The 16,554-nt window shown below is 36.0% G+C and overlaps 1 long non-coding RNA gene across 1 annotated transcript in view; it reads right to left on the reverse strand.

Moving 5' to 3' along the window:
• Positions 1-4,635: 4,635 nt before the first annotated feature.
• Positions 4,636-16,554, reverse strand: part of LOC136368305 (uncharacterized) — a 157,309-nt gene continuing 145,390 nt past the window's right edge. Inside the window, exon 2 of the long non-coding RNA XR_010744833.1 lies at positions 4,636-4,723. This is a non-coding gene — a long non-coding RNA (uncharacterized lncRNA). The remainder of the gene's footprint in view (positions 4,724-16,554) is intronic.

Genomic DNA, 16,554 nt, shown 5'->3' on the forward strand with positions numbered 1-16,554 from the left:
ACAATGAACTGACTTCTGCTGACTCAATTCAAGAAGTGTATTATAAAAGAGATTAATTCAGCAGGACTCCAGAGTTAAACTTTCCTTCTATAAATATTATACTGACAATGTCCAGGTACCTTGTAAGTGATACAGATTTATGAGCAACATGTAATGGAAATTCTCAGAGTTACAAATTTTTTTTTTGAATGAAAGAAAAAAGTCAGATTATTGAAATACTTATGCAAATCTTTACAGTCATTCAGCATATGTGAATTTTTAAAAATATTCAGACTGAGATAAAACTACTGTCTGCAAAACACCAATGATAAAATTAAACAATTATCTTTTAAGAAAAGGATTTTTTGGTTGTTTTGGTTTTTGGTTGGTTGGTTGGTTGTTTTGGCTTTTTAGTTTTTTACTCATTGGAAGAGGTGGAAAATATGATCAAGGGCTTTTTTCCCAAAAATCAAATTTTCAAGTCAGTAACACCATTACATAGGGAAAACCCTGATTCTTATAATTCAAAAATAGGCATGCAAAAGATAAAATAGAAATAGTGGAGCTTATATTTCTCAAAAGGGTTGGACTTTCCTGTGAGTATTCACAAAGAACAGAAACCCTTTTACGAAGGGTTGAAATGTGGCCCATTTTTAAACTGTGCACCTTTAAGTATCATTGATCTTTAAGGTTAGCAAATACTTCCTAAAAATGTTTCACTAGTTACAAGGGTAAAAATCACCAAAAAAACAGCGCATCCGTCCATATCAATATCACAAGACAAAACCATTTACCGGGTATTGATACTGAACCTAGATGAAATGTTTGGCTTAAAAAGGGTAAGTCTGCAAAATTTTCCATGATAACAGGAAAGAACATTTCTTAGGAAGGAAATCGGTGAAATACACTGCCGTAGTAAATACCAGTTTGATATAATTTCTATGCAGTGGAGAAGTAGGCAAAGAATAGGCATTTGTTCAATCTTCAGTCTTATACACATTTAAAACCAAAGGCTAGGGACACTTGCAATTTTGAGCAGAAATAAAGAAGATTTCTGTTAGAAATGTGTTAGCTTATTCTTCTTGGGTGATATCACAAAATAGTTAACTAGTCTACCTTTATGGACAGGAGACTAAAAAAAATTAAAACTAAAGACAAGGCATTATTCTTTTGCCTTTTATTCAAGTGTATACCAGGTGCAAATTTAGTATTGACATAAATTCCAAGCAGAGCCTGAAAAGTGAATTGTATTTCTTCTGTCGCAGTAACAGACTGGTAGATGGTTCTACTCTGAGTGGCCTGAAGGGAGAATTCTCTTCCCTTCTATGGTCTTTTCTATCTGATTTCCTTTTACTATGAAAAAGTTAACATTGATTTTCTTGTTGAAGATAAATTGTGGCCATTCCCATCAACTCCAAAAGTAAATATCATGGTGTTTTGCCATATTTCATACCCAGTGCTAATATTGAGATGGGAAAAAAAAATCCAAACTTCCAAGTAGTCTGGAAGCTGTAAAAATGTTTTTGGGTTTTTGTTTGTTTCTTGAGGAAGAAAAAAAAAAAAAAAAAGGCAGCAAATGTTTCTGTTGTGGGATAATTTAGTTTAGTTTTGATTTTTTCTATTTTCTAAATGAATAGTCATAATGCACAGCTAGATTTCTTCCAGAAAAAATTTCTGATGGCTAAGGTTGACAGGGATGACAGTGGTCCAACCTCCCAGCTCAAGCTGGGTCATCCTAGAGCACATTGCACAGGATTGTGTTCAGATGATTCTTTAATATCTCCAGTGAGGGAGACTCCACAACCTCTCTGGGCGATCTGTTCCAGTGCACAGGTACTTGCACAGTAAAGAAATTATTTTTTTATTCCAGTTGAACCTCCTCTGCATCAGTTTCTGCCTGTTACTTCTCATGCTATTGCTTGGCTGCAAGAAGAGGCTGACTCCATCCTCTTGACACTGCTCCTTCAGATTCTTACAGTCATTGATAAGCTCCTTTCTATGTTATCTCTTCTCAGGGCTGAACAGGCCCAGATCCTTCAACCTTTCCTTGTATGAGAGATGTTCTTAACAGTCCCTTAAACATCTTTGTCACCCTCCATTGGACCTGTTACAGGAGCTCCATGTCTCTCTTGTATTGAGCTCATTGGGATGCACCATTCTTGAGTCTGGAGGAAGTGATCCTTGAATACCAACTGACTTTCCTGGATCCCTCTTCCCTACAGGACATGTTCCCATGGGATTTTTCCAGGAAGAGCCTTGAAGGCCTTAAACTTAGCTCTCCTGAAACCCAGATTTATTATGGATGTGTAAGATATACCTATGGCAGTTCCTAAGAACCTCACAGATTTTTTTTCTCCAGGGCAATGTTTGACTCATAAAATTAAGTAGTACTAGTAGCTACTGTTAAATTAATCTAGTATTTCTTCTAACAAGACAGGAAAATGCCTACTGAGAAATTTCTGTGCAGTATAAAATGAGGTCACACTGAAATGTGCTGTAGTCTTTGCTATGCCTTCATTTTTTCATGCTGAAAGTCATTGCATACTTTAAGGATAGATAAAAAACAACAAAAAAATATTGATTCTAAAGTGGAATAAAGAGGAAAATGCATGCAGCAAGAATTAAAGGTCACATTTATCTAGAAAATCTCCTAAATGATTAGACAGGTGTCAATATCTGACATTTTTTTCTTATTTGCAGGAAAATGTTAACAAGGTATTGTCTCTTTTCTCTCTCATAAATTAAAAGAGAAACTGAGGAATATGCTTGTATTTTAGAAACATGTAAGAAGGTGATTTTTCAAAAAAGTAAAAATTATTATTGTGCTATTTTAAGAACTGCAAAATTGTAATTGCCTTGCTCAACAAATCATTGTAAACCACCCAACTGACAAACCAACCAAAAAAGTCTCTAAAATCTATCTAATCTGACCTGAGTGGAGAGAGACATGTGCAGTAATAATACTAAAGACATGAGTGCATGGGATTCAAAAAGCAGAATATTCTGATTTGAAGTTTACCTGTAAAATGTCAATGTTAGATTTGAAATATGTGGAATAGAAGTCAGTTGAGGAATCAGTTGAGAAGAGTGAAACAGAAGCACTTTTGCTCCCGCTGCACTTTAATGAGGTAGCTGGTCATACACAATGTCAAAGTATCTTGACTTAAAACCAATCAGGGAGTCTTTAGGTGAAACAGGAAAAATATTTTAAAGGTATTCAGTAGTTATTTAGTTGAATTGAAAAAATATTTTCCAATTGTTTTTTGCTTCACCATTTCATTTTCTTTGCAGTGTATCTTTCTATGTGAATTGATAGTCTGAAACCACAGTTTCATAAGTAGTTGTACCTTGTGGCTTCGAAGCTGACAGTAAGAGTATTGATTTGTTTTATGTGAATCAGGCTTTTTATATGTTAACAGTGAAACGAAACTTGAGAAAGAAATATTTAATAAAAAGAGAGAAAATATACCACTTTTCACAAATATATATTTAATTAATTATTTTAACCAAACAATAGTATGTAGTTCAGAAAGTAGCAAAATGTTGCAGATCTGAGCCAAAGGCCACTGGAATCTGTTAGGGTATTTCTGTTGAACTCAGCTGGATTTCACTCTAACTTCAATGGCTTAATAGATGTTTTCAAAATTAATCTTCTTGGAAGAGTAACCCTAACCTAGAGGTTTATTAAATATCTAATAAAAGTTCTAATTTAGTTTTTGTAAAATCTACCACTGGTCCTGTTTTTAAAGAGCAAGGAATGTTTTCCAATTCTGTCCACATGAACCCTTTTTTAATTTCCACTGTGTGATGCAGCTCCTTCTCAGAGATACCAGGAAAAAAAAAAAAAAAAAAAAAAAAAAAAAAAAAGTTGCATCATTTCCATGCTCTAGTATGAAGTTGAGAGTGAGGATCATAAAGCAGAAAAACTTCAGTAGGGAAACAGGGGCCAGAAAACAGTTGAGAATGTGGGTTAATAGATTGAGAATTTGTAGTAGGATGATAGGAGCAAAGCCAACACAAAATAAGCCTGTGAAAGTTATCTCCCTAGCTTTTTCACTGTTTCCCAGTACCTGCAGAAGATTTCAAACTAGATATATCTTCATTGATCTTAAAAAAACTACAAGATGAATTTGTTAAATATTTTTTAAACATTTTTGACCAGTGTAGAAGTTTACTGACATGCAGTATATGTGTAGTATACACTATCTACCTTCTGAAAAATGAAGCCAAGACTGATGTTACAACACTGATTCTCAAATATTGGTTTTGATCTGACTTTTCTTTCACTGAAGTCAATATGAAATCATCACTAGCTTTAAACAATAAATGTGTGTCTGTTTCATGATTATCATTCCTGAGCTTCATAGTAGAATGTTAGACTGCTTCATTTATGTATTTCTAACTCTGTCTTTCTACCAGGGCCTCTGGATTATTTTAAATTTGCTTTCTCAAAGTGATGTTGAATTGCTGTCAAAAATAATTTTTCAGAATGATGCCCTTGTCACCATCAGTAGTTCTAGTAAAAATAATTTTATATTAGCTGAAGAGGGTGCAATTACCTGCAAGTCATTTTGCATAAAAGATAAATGGAAAGTATCTCTGGCATGCTTGATGGAGGTTAGCAACCCTTTCTGATCTAATGAAATGTTGTGGATATTTTCATTCTTGGTTTTTTTTTTTTGTTTTTTTTGTTTTTTTTTTTTTTTTTTTTTTTTTTTTTTTTTTTTTTTTTTTTTTTTTTTTTCTCTAATTAGAAGGAAACAGATGTTTAAATGAAGGTAATACAGTTAAATTTGCTGTGGGTAAAATATACATGCCATTGTTCCATGCTTGAAGGCTTGCACTGTGTACAGTTGGTAATAGTATGTAGATGTATCTGGAACTTGTATGCCAGCTGAAATAAAGGTAACCAAGATTTGGGTTTTCTCAGGGGGCTGTGACTGTGTTAAAGCCTTCTGAAGAACATGAGAAGCATGGGATCAGATTGATAGAGACTACAGTTCATAGACACTTAGACTATCCTTTAAATATTTACTCATTTAGATGTGTGTCTCTAACAATATACAGAAGAGAGGCTTGCTGATCAGCCTGTTACCTGGCATTTGCAGGTCAGTTCTCCTTTCTGCTTGCATAGAGTCTATAGGAAATTGTATAAACCACAAGCTGTCATAACTAACATAACTAGTTACACTGCAGGCACTCTAAAAAGTTTGCTCAGACAGTAGCTATTAGGGCAACAGTTGGAAGATGAACCCCAACTACATACTCTGAAGAAAACTGCTGGACTGAAGTAGGCTAGATTAGAACCCAATAGCCACCAGTGGTGTTTGGGGTAGATACTCACATTGTCCCAATATAATTCCTTTATTTCATCAAAGCTTTATAGAATTCTGTAGTCATTATATGCATATGGAAGCTACTACCCTCCTGAATGTGATCTGAGATACTCAGCCTATTGTTGGTACTGGATGTGCTGTGGTCCCCTAGGGATCTGGCAGGTTACTGGCACCAGATTATTGTTATGTGTAGAATCAATAGTTTCATAATAGATTCACAGATTATGCTGACTTGCAAGGATCCCACAAAGATCGTTGAGTCCAACTCTTGTCTCTGCACAGGACAGCTCCGAGAGTCATGCCATGTGCCTGACAGCATTGTCCAAGTACTTCTTGAATTCTTTCAGGCTTGGTGCTGTGACCACTTCCCTGGGTAGCCACTCGCGGTGCCCAAACACCCTCTGGATGAAGAATCTTTTCCTAGTGGGGAAATCCAGCCTAAACCTCCTCTGACATAACTTCAGGCCATTCTCTTGGGTCCTGTCACCAGCCACCACAGAGAAGAGATCAATGTCTTCCCATCCTCTTCCCCTCACAAGGATGCTGTTGACTACAATGAGATCTGTTCTCAATCTCCTCTTCTCCAGACTGAACAGACCAAGTGGCCTCAGCCACTCCCCATACAGCTTCCACTCAATGCCCTTCACCATTCTCGTTTACCTCCTTTGACTGTCTCAAATATTTAATGTCTTTCTTACATTGTGGCACCCAAACCTGCCCCCAGCACTGGCAGTGAGGCTGCCCCAGCTCAGAGCAGAGCAGGACAATACCCTCCCTTGCCCAGTTGGCCATGCTGGGCCTGATGCCCTCCAGGACAGGGTTGGCTCTCCTGGCTGCCAGGGCACTGCTGGCTCATCTTCAACTTGTATTTGACCAGCTCCCCAGGTCGCTTTCTGCAGCACTGTTTACCAGCTGCTCCCCTGTAGAATTTTTCAGTCATTGGTCAACTATCTTTTCAGAATATATTTTTTCTAGCAAGGCTTTTCCATCCAAATATCTAGGCACCCATTTGTAAGACATTCACATCAATGAAGTCTTTTGGCGTCACCACTGCTCATCCTTATCAGAGCTCATTTTATAGTATTTCCCTTGTCCTTATCACTGGTGCTTCATTAGATCTGTAATCATTACATTTACTTGTAAGTTTTTTATGCTACACTGTGACCGTGATTATCATGAATGATATGGCACTACATACAAGTGTAATAAAACACAGTGAAAAGTACACTAAGAGGGGGCAAAATAAAACTTCCCTTTGGGTTCCATTCCTTTAAAGCACGAACATGATATCTTCCCATGAAACAATGATAATGGTAATGTTTTCAAGTCCTTATACAAGTGCTCTTCTATCCAGTATGTTCTCTTTTCTCTGATAATTTGCAGAATATTAGTACATGTACAATAGATACCCAGTTCTTTTATACAAGTGCTGATAATAAATAGAAAGGTATCATTGTCTTGTAACTGAGCACAAGGAAATTACTGACCATTACTGACCATCATATCATACATATGATATTGATTAGCAAAGCATCCTCGTGCCAGTCTCAATTTTTAATACTGATGACTTGATCTGACTGAAAAGTCTCAGCTAAACAAAAGTGCTTTCAAAGATACATCTGCTTTAAATGTTTCAAAAACCTTTCAGCAAGCATTACCAGATCATTTTGTTCCAAACTCCTGGAACCAACATATTTGCAAACAAAAAAATAACACCTAATTTTTTTTCTTTTTTCTTTTTTCTTTTTTATTTAAATAATCAAATTAAACTGTATTTTACAAAAAATTGCATACTATATTCAATTACTGTAGCTATTTTGTACATTACAAAATGACCTAGAAACACCATTTTCCTTCAGAGGAAAAAGACTTGTCCACTATAGAAACAGATAGGGTCATACTCATCTCCTATATCCTAAGACCACCAGTGGCTAATTTTTTCATTCACTATTGCCAAAGTTACATAAGGAAGACGGTAATTTAATTTTTGTTGTGCCAGTCTAAATCTATGTCACTGCCAAAGCTGGTGCTAATATGGAGGGATCACCATCACTACTGCAGTAATTTATGAGGTGCTTAACTCAAAATTCTAACTACCCTATATTCATAACAGTAGTTTATTCCTTCTTCTGCAAATGGTTTTCAGGAGATTGCCTACCCTTGACTGTATAAAGACCTCACTTTATTTAGTATGCAAGCAGTTTTAAAAAAAAAATATGGAAACATCTCCAATTTGTTTACACATGTACTCTTATAAATTGAAAGTATGATTTTTTGTTCGTAGTGATGAAAATTTTCTATTGTATTACATTGCATAGCATAAGCCAATTTTAACTCTAATTATGAAGAATAGTTTAGCTGGTATTACCTCAGGCCAATGTTTTTAATTTTTCATGAATACTGTCCTGAGGTAGAAAATGTATTTTATATGAGTTTGGTTAGTAGCTAATGAAGCTGAAAATTTAATGTGTAGGTAGCACTATCATGAGAACACCTGACAATCAAAACAATTCAGAGAAAGTTCAACAATACAGGAACAATCAAATAGTGTGCGTTTGGTTTTGGTTTTTTTGGGTTTTTTTCCCCTGGAAAAGGAGAAGACAAGGACATCAACAATTAATCAATCAACAGTTTCAGGAAGGGTTCCCTCCCACAGGAGAGAGTCCTCTATTTACTTATCCAGTATGGGTCCCTCCCATGTACTTCGGTTCTTCCCAGGCTCCTTCAGCATGTCTCTTCCACAGGGTACAGTCCTTCAGGAAGAGACTGCTTCTGTGTGGGACTCCATGGATAATCTTGCCAGCAAAACTTCTTCAGCATGGTATCCTCTTTCCATTGGTGTGCAGGTTCTGCCAGGAGCCTGATCTAACACTGGCTGCTCACAGGGTCACAGCTCCTTTGGGCATCCATCTGCACCAGTGTGGGGTCCTCCGGGGTCTGTAAGTGGATCTCTGCTCCACTGTAGACCTCTATGGGCTGCAGGAGCACAGCCAGTCTCACCAAAGTCTTCACCACAATCTTCAGTGGAATCTGCTCCAGCACCCCGAGCAACTCATCCGCCTCATTCCCCACGGACCCTGGTGTCTGCAGAGTTGCTTCGCTCACATGTTCTCGTTACTGTCTTCTCTAGCTGCAACTGCTGCTGACCTGTAACTTGCTTCTCCTTCTTAAACATGTTTTCCCAGTACCACTGCGACTGATGAGCTCAGTCTTAGCCAGTGGTAGGCCTGTCTTGGAGCTGGCACGCATCAGCCCTGTCAGACATAGGAGAAGCTCCCACCTATCATGTGTTGGCTATGGGGAAGAGGTATTCTCCTGCCACAAAACTACATTAATTCCTTCCTCATTCGTGGTTCTTATTCACTTGTTTTTTTTCCTTATTAGATTAATATGATGTGTTAGATGTTTGTTAGCAAAGGGTATTTTATAGCATCCTTTTAACTGTAGTTTTAATGGGCTATACAGATGTGAGTGATTCACAAAGTTCATTGTGAACTTGAACTGTATTTTTATAGCAACATGCAATGAAGGGATGAAAAATATATGATTAAAAAATATAGCCTCTGTGCAGACAGTTGATGGGCAGAAAAATAATAATTTTTCAAAGAGTCTGGGGGCTGTTTTTAGGGTTTTTTTGTACTGCTTGTAGAATTTGTAGCATTCACAGTGTAGGGCTGAAGTGCCTTAATAAATTATTGACTGTTTGTGTCTGACTGAATTTTTTCCCAAGGTATTCTGAAGCTGTAGACAACAGGAAAAGCTAAAGAAACAGAATAAGACATAGTGGATGCTCCAGACATTTTAAAATTAGAATGTGCTATGCACATTAATTATTTTGGGTTTGCTTTTTTCTTGTTTGTTTGTTTCAGATTTTTTTTTGTTTGAGTTGTTTTTAAACACAGTGAATACAGAAAAAATATTAAGTGTTTTCTCACAAATGGTTTTTTCATTTCTAAATTGGAGTAGTCACACTGGGGTTGCAATTCCCAAAGATACTGTGACTTGTTCAGAGAACAGACCTCCCATGTGGACTTGTATCCAGACAAAAACCCCTTGAATTGCAAAGTCAGTGCTCCAAATGAATTTTAGTTGAATTGTAGAGAGGAGGCACTAACAAAAATTACGGCAATTAATAGTTTTCTAGCAGATAAAAACAAATATTTGTTCCATAACATATAATTAATTAATTTTAGCCTCTTGTATTAACATGAGCTAAATTATATTCTTTGATCAATGTGAGTGATAATTAGCTCTATTTTAAGAGTCAGATAAGTTTCAACTCAGTGCAAGCCAGATACTCTTGTTTGTCACATTTGCCGAATTGATGCAAAATCAAGCTGAACTAATTTTTTTCAGTCCTAATTTGAGACTTTTATTGAAAGAAAACAGGATTAAAAGTTATGTTTGTATATCACCTGTGAGAATTGGAAGGAAGGGGTTTTGGGTTGTTATTTTGGTTGGATGAGGATTTTTTCCTTTTTATTTAATTTTGGGATTTAGTGGTGAAAACTAGTTTATATTTTTCCCCCTAACGGACTTTGAATCCACTCCCAGCTCACCCTGTCTAACTGAGACACTGTAACTGCTTGTCCTGTCTTGATCCCTTAGGAAGGACCAAGAAAATGTGCTGGAATCAGACATGCAACTCACTGCCACTGGTCTGTAGAATCTAACATTTGATCATCTCTCTCTCTGTATGTGGCATTGCACACAGTCTAAGCTATAAATTGGTACAGTATTTCTTGTAGCCTGTATTTATGTTTTTGCATCTGCAGACACACAAACACCACTATACTCTTCCCTTATGGTATACAGAGATATATTGCAAGAAGAGTTTCTGTATGAAATCTTTCAATCTGATTACCCTGAAATTACTTGTAATAAATTGCTTAGAGAATGCTAGTCTGAGATGTAAATTTGGTTCCCTTTAAGGAAATAAGGAAGTCTATCTGATATATTAGTATTTGTCACAACTTATGGATCACAGAGGATGTGATGTTCATTATGGATTCTTCTCAGGCTGAACAAAGATACCAGATGTGTCAGGTTTTTATTATACAGTCTCCATAACCAGATCAGCCAGCCCACTGTTTTTGATTCACAGGGCGCTGGCTAACAAGCACTTAAATGTATACAGTACACTTCAGTAAGTTCTTAACTCTCACAACACACAACCAGAAGTGCTCAAAAGCCACAAACACTTCAAAACAGAGTATGGGGTAGAATACAATATCTTTCTTTTGTTGTCTTTTTTTTTTTTTTTTTTCTTTTTTTTCCATTCCTTCTTTTCTTTTCATTTAAACTTGCTTGTATTACAAAAGAAACCAAAACCAAACCCAAAAAACAATCTAAACCAAAAAGCCCCCACAATATCAGGGTATTCTGGAAAAGGTTTTGGGGCTAGAATAATTATATTCTCCATCTCACCAAATGTCTCAGAATGGCCTCAAAATGAACTGTATTTAAGCTAAACACACTAAAATTAGTAATCGAGCTTGAATGCTTTCTATATGAAGAGCCTGAATCTTTGCAGTTCTGCAAACATGTAAGTACTGAAATGCAGAATTGCTCAGTGTGGTCAGTAATGAAAACACAATGCACAGTCTTGTAACTGTTACAGAGTTTGAATTCATTCCAAGTCATTGAAAACCTGGGACGCTCTTGATTTGGAACTTGGAAAAGCAGGCTAAGTGTGCTAACTTTTGTTTTTCTGGGATGCCTGTAAGGCAGCCTGACATTATCCCCCACTTTCTGTGCTGCTTGGTATTGTGTTCCCAGAGACATAAAAAGAGAATGGGCAGAAAGTGTTGGGAAACATTTGAGTGAAGCAGAACAGGAATTTTGCAAAGTGCCTGGATGATGGATTCAGGCATTGTTTTGGCTCACCAGCATCTTCAGTGTAAAAAAAAAAAAAAAAAAAAAAAAAAAAAAAAAAAAGTAGGGATTGCTGATATAAGGACAGAACTAGCACTTCATTGCATTCACACTTTTCTGCTATCATCTGTGATTTAGTGAGACAGTGATTCGTACATTTACAACACACCTACTGCATTTAGTATGCCCACAGGCTGAGTGAATATAGTGAAATTCAAGTGAAACAGTTTGCTAGAGCTTAGAACATGTGACTGCTAAAATGGCAATGAGTGATATTTATACAAAGGTATTGATAGAATTTATTGTGAGCTATTTAAGTTGTAATAGATGAGAAATCATTATCCTGAAGTTACTATATTAAATAGTAAAGTCTTATGCTGTCTTACAAGAATTTTAAGTGCGTCACTCTCTTTCACTCTTGTCTGAAGAGATACTGTATCTGTTCTACAAGGTTTGAAGAATAAAAGGGAAAACCAGATAGTTGAGAAGATGTGCAACAATTTTTTTCATATATAAATTTGTTGTAATTAATTTATTTTTATGTGCATAACGAGGTGCTTCCTGTGCTTTTTCAAAATAGGCTTTTACTTTCTTCAGCCCATCATTAACAATGTTTTCTCCCTATTCTCACTTAGTGGAGTTAGTTCATGGTATGTACATACTTGTGGGTATTTATAAAACCAAAAGGATGTTGTTTCCTGTAGGCTCATAAAGGGAGGAGGGGCATTTTTCAGGACATTTAAGATCATCTTGATTGAGAAAATGTCACCAGTTTTGTCTGTAGGCAGGAAACAGATGCATTATTTTTCCACTTCTCTCCATTCCCATCTTTATCTTTTGAACTATGTTCAGTGTGAACATAGGAGCTTTGCAACACACCATATGGGTCACATAAACTGAACAGTCCCCAGAGAACAAGATAGTTTTAAACAAGGATGAATATGAAGGGTAGTTTTATGCTGTGTTTTGCAGCTGAGGCTGAGTAAACAGCTATAAACTGAAATAAGGACTTATAATATCTTCTGTAGTTCTGGAACAATAGTTCTGGTTGCTAATTTGAAAATAAAAAAGTAGATCCTTTTGTAATAATAATACATTTTCAGAAAACTCATACAGTATCTCCAAAGTAACTACAGTGACCATCTACTTTATCCTTTCAAGCAATGATTTTATTTTTGTGTATCTAGTGCACCTCTATCCTTAACTTTCTATTTCACTCAACTTTCTGTTTGAATCAGCGAAGACTTGCATTTACTTTAGAGGAGCTGGATCAGGACCACAGTTAATTACTAACAGCACTTGATATACTGTAATTTGACCTTAATGTATTAATATAGATGTGCAGATATACACATAAAGCTATTAGTGCTAGTTCTAGTTTAAATGGGCTGTGATACCTCAGGGGCACTGTACAAATTTGCTAAGGAATCAAGAATTATTTTATTCGGGAGCTAAATCTTGAATTAATGTTTAATGAGAAATTTAACCTTGTTCTTTCCTGTTATGGAACAACTCTTAAAAGAACTTGTAGTACAGCAGGAAACTAGGGAAAAATTATATTTCCTATTCTTTGAAAACCTAGAACTCAGTTCAGTACATGGATTACAGCTCTATGTCTGGTGATTGATATGTCCCTATTAAAAATAAAAACTTTTAGAAAATTCCTATACATGAAGCATGAATGAAAATCCATTTTCCTCTTAAAATGGGAAATATGGTTGGTTTTATGTGTTAAAAAAACCCCAAAACCTTCAAAACAAGCTCTGAAATTCACTGCTAGCAGTAAAAGATACATTTTTTACATCTCCATAGACTAGAGGAACACTGAATTTAGATGACTAATTTTAAAACCCAGCTTGACACTGACTAACTTGAAAACTACATTTTCCCTTGCATGTAAATGGTGTCCTTATAGTGGTGTTGCAATGAGTTCTCTTATCTCTGAAGCTATTTGAAAGTCCTAAATATATGCACTCATTTATACTGCAACATGTCAGTATGGCAATATTTCCCTTTACTCTGGAAAAGAAATGCAGCAATGACATTTTGTTCTTATTATTCTCAAAAATTAGATTAGGTATTTGTACATTAGGCATCAAAAAAGTGAAGACATTGAGAAGACACTTCCAGTTATTCAGTCTACAGGGAATATTTCTGAATTAAAATAACATACTGGTTTAGAGATGCTGGATTTACTGTGTGCTGGTGCACTGCATACACAGCTTTCTGAGTGATGCAGTGACAGCAGAAGGGGAAATGCCAGTCTGAGGTCAAGTTATTAAATAACAAAGAATGTGGTTGAAGAAGGTATATCTGCATATTCTGATTCCTGATGAAAACAACCTGAACACATACACTGTCTTTGATGGTAAAGACATAAAGGTGAGCTAGAAATGCTTCATGTATGATTTGATTAGAATTATTTATATAAGTTTGGACTCACATCTTTGTAAGCAACCTTTATATTAATTTGCATTTAAAGCCCATACTTGATTTTCAAGATTTTTGGATGCTGAGGTAAAACTGATGAAGACTTATAACCTTTACTGAACAGTATTCTTTCCATGCATGGCAGTAGGACATTTTAACAAAGAATGAGTAGGTTAATCTAGTCTTGATGAAGTCCTTTGCATGAAATCCTAACATTACTAAAGAGATGTCCTTCCATTGTGTTGGATTTCATGCTTCTCAGAGCCTTGCACTTCTGGTTATTTCTGGAATCATGAGCTAAAATTCTCCATTTCTGATATGTTACAGATTAGGTTGGAGATGAAACATTGGGCTCTGAGATAGGTACAGCTACTTATGGCAAAAACAACTTTGTTGATTTAAATACAAAATATCAAACTTAAACATATTGCTGCCTCGGCTCAGTGTGTTGTTTGCCATTCAGTAGACACAAAAAGTAGAGACTGTCCTTCTACTGTACACCAGCTGTACACCAGGCACTTCAGTGCTAATCTGTAATCTTTCTTCACCTGTTGGTGTGCGACAGCCATGTGATTTGATGAGAAATTTTAAGAGAGATGTTGTTAGGCTCAGTAATGTTTTTCACTACTATGGAAAATTATACCAAAACATACCTGACTTTGCCATGAGGTCAACACACCCCAAAATAAAAATGTCTTACACACTTAGATTTATGTGACAGGCACATGTTTTCTCATACTTTGGAGAAATATGAAAACATGCTTACACAAATATTTGAAAAGGGAATTTTGTTGTTGTTGTTAAAAATGGTTATAAATCCTCAATCCAAAAAGTGTATATAGCTCCTCAGATACTCTAGGATGCTAGAATTGGAGAGCAGCCTAATTCTCAATATTTTAGTGAAATATATGGGATTTTTTCCTCTTTTCTTGGTAGTTTCAGTCTTATCAATGAGAATTATGCCCAATTTTAGCTTTTACATAAGGAAAATATTTTAAATCATTTGTGTTGGGTTGAGTGCTAGCTCAAGTGACATTTTCTTGTTCTGCAAGATTGGATCTAAATGAATGCACTTTCTTTGTAGCCACAGTAGGTTAATATTGGATGTGTACCTCACCTAGGAGCTGTTTCTTTACTCATGTGTCAGTGCCTCTTTTTATAGGTTTTGCCCTGCTTTTTGTCTGCAGTCTAAGACAGGATTTCTGTCCCATATCTCAGCACGTATTTAAATGCCTTCATAACTGGCACTGCCATGTGCTGTTTGCACAAGCATGTTCTGTATAATGATAACATACTTGGTATGAATTTTACTTCAATCATCAGAACCCTGAATGTTCTGTTTGCTTTACCGGATGTTGGTTGGAGGTTTAAGCTTTGAATGCATATCTAAATTTCAACTCAGTAAGCTCTTTTTTGTCAGAATGATTTCTTAAAGATCTTGAAGCTCAGGCTTTGCCTTAGCTTTGTGTTAATGTATTCAGAAAGACCTTGAAAATGTGCAGCACTTCTGACATCTCCAAGACTATTTTGCTTCTAGAAATCAAGTAGAAAAAAATGTATTGCAGCCTTCCAGTTCCACCACTGTGTATTAATAAGTGAAATCATTCAAAAAATTCAAAGCAACTTCCCATGAAGAAAAACATTCCTAAATGAACGTCATTACTGACTTGTCAGCTTGTTTTGCCATAGGCATCAATCTTCAGGGTGTTTCAAAATGTCCCCAAGAAAATGAAAACCAAATGTGGGGTTTTTTTGTTTTCAGTGGTGGGTTATTCTAAATAGAGAAGGCAACATTTGTTCAGGATGGGTGAAGAGAAGCTAAGCAGCTGGGCTTAGTACTTAACTGTGGGCTAGGTATAGTACATAGACATTGAAAATGTGGGGCTCAGTTTCAATTTAAGAATGCATGAATCAAAGCATGTCTCACGTTACAGCACAGTTGAATAGCAGAGACTATCTGGAACACAGCCACACAACTAAAGTGATCAATAATGGCAATTAACAACAAGTGGTTTATGACAATTTGAAATGTTGCTTCACTTTGTGGAAATGAAATGAAATTGATCTTGTACTGCCTTTTACTTCACCTTCCCTAGTTTTAACTTCCTGGTAAATGGTACACAGCAAGAGAAAATTGTCTCTAAGCTAACTTGTCCTCCCAATGATTTTATTGTCTTATTTATTTTAGGGCTCCAACTGCTGTCATAAACTGCTATTTTCTATTCTATTTGGTGGCTCTTATTTATCCAGAGATTTACATAAAGCTTCTTTTTGTTCCCACATAATATCTTATGATTCAATTTTTTGTGTTCATTATGCTTGCAATTAAATGTGCCTTTCTTGTACCTTATGTCTTATTTCAAATCTCTACAAGAATTATTATGTCAGGTTTATCTACATGCTACAGAATAAAAGAAAATAAATTGGAAAAGAGATAGTGATTTAACTAATTCATACCTCCAAGAAGAAACATAATTAAGGTATTTTCAATGAAAATGCCCTGCAATATTTCAAACTTGACACTTCAGATTATGAACTCTTTAGCTCATTTCAATGCCAAGAGCAGTTAAGGAAATAGTCTTTCAGCCAGGCACAAGGCATTCCCAACAGGTCTCCTTGGCTCAAAGGCAGACCAGGAAAGCAGGCTGCAGTAAAAAGAAGGAAGACTGTTCACACTCTAATCTGTCTCAGATTTTATTGTTTTTTGTGTTGTAAATCCAGGTGCTTTTAGGTTTCTGCAGAAGACCCTTGTAGCATGCTTCTGGTAGTATACAGGTAAATGGGGAGGTTGGGTACAAGAGGCACAGCTGATTTTCACTTCAGCTGTTAATATATTTATCTGTCTTGGGTGCATCTCTGAGTCTTGGGTGCATCTCTGAGATTTTTGGTTTGAGTCTTGGGTGCATCTCTGAGATTTTTTTTTTTTAATTCATTT

This window comes from Sylvia atricapilla, chromosome 1 (assembly GCF_009819655.1).
Source record: "Sylvia atricapilla isolate bSylAtr1 chromosome 1, bSylAtr1.pri, whole genome shotgun sequence".
In the NCBI taxonomy this organism is placed as follows: Eukaryota; Metazoa; Chordata; class Aves; order Passeriformes; family Sylviidae; genus Sylvia; species Sylvia atricapilla.